This window comes from Oncorhynchus kisutch, linkage group LG18, assembly GCF_002021735.2.
Source record: "Oncorhynchus kisutch isolate 150728-3 linkage group LG18, Okis_V2, whole genome shotgun sequence".
NCBI classification, from domain to species: domain Eukaryota; kingdom Metazoa; phylum Chordata; class Actinopteri; order Salmoniformes; family Salmonidae; genus Oncorhynchus; species Oncorhynchus kisutch.
The window spans coordinates 8903260-8907125 of record NC_034191.2 but is presented as its reverse complement, the minus strand read 5'-3'; positions in this window follow the sequence as shown (position 1 = coordinate 8907125).

Genomic DNA, 3866 nt, shown 5'->3' with positions numbered 1-3866 from the left:
TTCTCTCTCGTGCTCTCTCTCTCTCTCTGTCTCTCTCCGCTCTCCTCTCTCTCTGCTCCGCTCTCTTCTCGCTCTCTCTTGCTCTCTCTCTTTCTCTTCTCCTCTCTCTCGCTATTCTCTCTCTCGTGGCTCTTCTCTTCCTCTCTCTTCACCCATTCCCCCCTCTCTCTCTCTCTCTCTCTCTCTATACCTCTCTTGTCTCTACCTCTCTGTCTCTGTCTCTCTCTCTCTCTCTCTCTCTCTCTCTCTCTGTCTCTCTCTCTCTCTCTCGCTCTCTCTCTCCGCTCTCTCTCGCTCTCTCTCGCTCTCTCCCGCTCTCTCCCGCTCTCTCTTGCTCTCTCTCTTTCTCTCTCTCTCTCTCTCGTGCTCTCTCCATCCCCTCTCTCTCTCTCTCTCTCTCTCTCTCTACCTCTCTCTCTCTCTACCACTCTCTCTCTCTCTCTCGTTTAGGAGCCCATTTTGAGAACAGTTACATACCCTCAGTGCTGGGACGTGTGAGTCATGGACAAGAATACCTCAAGAGGGGGAGGGAAAGGGGAGGTAGAGGGAGGGAGGGAGGCAAGCTAGAGGGACACCAATAAGCACTGGAATCCGCCCTCGCACTCCACGAGAGGCAAGGAAAGGGGACTGATCGCACCCCTCAACTCAACACAGAGAAGAGACATAACTTTTTTAACCCACACATTCTCTCTCCTCCTCTCTCGTCCTCTCCCTCTCTCTCCACCAATATCCCCTCTCGATCCATCACCTCTCCTACAGTCACTTATTGTACTCTCTCTCCAACCGTTCATGTCTCTCCCCTCCCTAGTGTCTCTCTCTCACTCCCCCACTCTCTGGAGTATGCCAATTGCTAAAAAACAAGAAAACGGTGCAGTCTGATTTATGTAAGGAATATCATATTTTTATTTAACGATTTAGCAAGTCAGTTAAGAACAATTCTTATTTACAATGATAGCCTAGGAACAGTGTGTTAGCTGCCTTATTCAGGGGAAGAACGACAGATTTGTACGTTTTCAGCTCGGGGATTCGATCTAGCAACCTTTCGGTTACTGGCCCAGAGAAAAGAGAGAAGGTCTTTAAAATCAACTACTCTCCTTTACTAGATTGAAGCCGATATCCAGGGGCGGCAGGGTAGCCTAGTGGTTAGAGTGTTGGACTTGTAACCGGAAGGTTGCAAGTTCAAACCCCCGAGCTGACAAGGTACAAATCTGTCATTCTGCCCCTGAACAGGCCGTTAACCCACTGTTCCTAGGCCGTCATTGAAAATAAGAATTTGTTCTTAACTGACTTGCCTAATAAAATAAAAATGGGCAACTCTCCTATTTCTATGTTAGGTAGAGATGGAGAACTCTCCCTATTCCTATGTTAGGTCGAGATGGAGAACTCTCCCTATTCCTATGTTAGGTCGAGATGGAGAACTCTCCCTATTCCTATGTTAGGTCGAGATGGAGAACTCTCCCTATTCCTATGTTAGGTAGAGATGGAGAACTCTCCCTATTTCTATGTGAGGTAGAGATGGAGAACTCTCCCTATTCCTATGTTAGGTCGAGATGGAGAACTCTCCCTATTCCTATGTTAGGTCGAGATGGAGAACTCTCCCTATTCCTATGTTAGGTAGAGATGGAGAACTCTCCCTATTTCTATGTGAGGTAGAGATGGAGAACTCTCCCTATTCCTATGTTAGGTCAAGATGGAGAACTCTCCCTATTCCTATGTTAGGTCGAGATGGAGAACTCTCCCTATTCCTATGTTAGGTCGAGATGGAGAACTCTCCCTATTCCTATGTTAGGTAGAGATGGAGAACTCTCCCTATTCCTATGTTAGGTCGAGATGGAGAACTCTCCCTATTTCTATGTGAGGTAGAGATGGAGAACTCTCCCTATTCCTATGTTATGCTCACAGCAGCTCTAGAGCAAACTGTTTGGATTACAATCACCTTGTCTGGCTACAATCACCTTGTCTGGCTACAATCACCTTGTCTGGCTACAATCACCTTGTCTCTATTATTGAAGGTGTATTGGAGGTCAACATAATGAAAATGAATATATTACTACGGTTAATGTATTTATTTCAAGCCTTACCAGTTTCAATTCCATCGAACTTGTTTAAGAAAATAAACGGCCTATTCTCCAACTTTATTTAGAATGGAAAGATCTCGAGTCAGATTTTATGTTTTACACTTTCCTTATGAAGCAGGGGGTATTGGACTACCTCATATGAAAATGTACTGTACAACTGTGTTCACTTAAATAATGGACAGCAGATGATCTTTGTGCTTGGAGGACTGTTGAAGGAGTATTGGAGGAGTGTTGAAGGAGTATTGGAGGAGTGTTGAAGGAGTATTGAAGGAGTGTTGAAGGAGTATTGGAGGAGTGTTGAAGGAGTATTGGAGGAGTGTTGAATGATTATTGAAGGAGTGTTGAAGGAGTATTGGAGGAGTGTTGAATGATTATTGAAGGAGTGTTGAAGGAGTATTGAAGGAGTATTGGAGGAGTGTTGGAGGAGTGTTGAAGGAAAGTTCGAGGAGTGTTGGAGGAGTGTTGAATGAATATTGGAGGAATATTGAAGGAGTATTGGAGGAGTATTGGAGGAGTGTTGAAGGAGTATTGAAGGAGTATTGGAGGAGTGTTGGAGGAGTGTTGGAGGAGTATTAGAGGAGTGTTGAAGGAAAGTTGGAGGAGTGTTGAATGAGTATTGGAGGAGTGTTGGAGGAGTGTTGAAGGAAAGTTCGAGGAGTGTTGGAGGAGTGTTGAATGAGTATTGGAGGAGTGTTGAAGGAGTATTAGAGGAGTGTTGAAGGAAAGTTGGAGGAGTGTTGAATGAGTATTGGAGGAGTGTTGGAGGAGTGTTGAATGAGTATTGGAGGAGTGTTGGAGGAGTGTTGAAGGAAGTTCGAGGAGTGTTGGAGGAGTGTTGAATGAGTATTGGAGGAGTATTGAAGGAGTATTAGAGGAGTGTTGAAGGAAAGTTGGAGGAGTGTTGAATGAGTATTGGAGGAGTGTTGGAGGAGTGTTGGAGGAGTGTTGAATGAGTATTGGAGGAGTGTTGGAGGAGTGTTGAAGGAAAGTTCGAGGAGTGTTGGAGTGTTGAAGGAGTATTGGAGTAGTATTGAAGGAGTATTAGAGGAGTGTTGAAGGAAAGTTGGAGGAGTGTTGGAGGAGTGTTGGAGGAGTGTTGGATGAGTATTGGAGGAGTATTGGAGGAGTGTTGAAGGAGTATTGGAGGAGTATTGAATGAGTATTGGAGGGGTATTGGAGGAGTGTTGGAGGAGTGTTGGAGGAGTGTTGAAGGAATATTGGAGGGGTATTGGAGGAGTGTTGGAGGAGTGTTGGAGGAGTGTTGGAGGAGTGTTGAAGGAAAGTTGGAGGAGTGTTGAATGAGTATTGGAGGAGTGTTGGAGGAGTGTTGGAGGAGTATTGAAGGAGTATTGGAGGGGTATTGGAGGAGTGTTGGAGGAGTGTTGAATGAATATTGGAGTGTTGGAGGAGTGTTGAAGGAAAGTTCGAGGAGTGTTGGAGGAGTGTTGAATGAATATTGGAGGAGTATTGGAGGAGTATTGGAGGAGTGTTGAAGGAGTATTGAAGGAGTATTGGAGGAGTGTTGGAGGAGTGTTGGAGGAGTGTTGAAGGAGTATTGAAGGAGTATTGGAGGAGTGTTGGAGGAGTATTAGAGGAGTGTTGAAGGAAAGTTGGAGGAGTGTTGAATGAGTATTGGAGGAGTGTTGGAGGAGTGTTGAAGGAATATTAGAGGAGTGTTGAAGGAAAGTTGGAGGAGTGTTGAATGAGTATTGGAGGAGTGTTGGAGGAGTGTTGAAGGAAAGTTCGAGGAGTGTTGGAGTAGTGTTGAATGAGTATTGGAGGAGTATT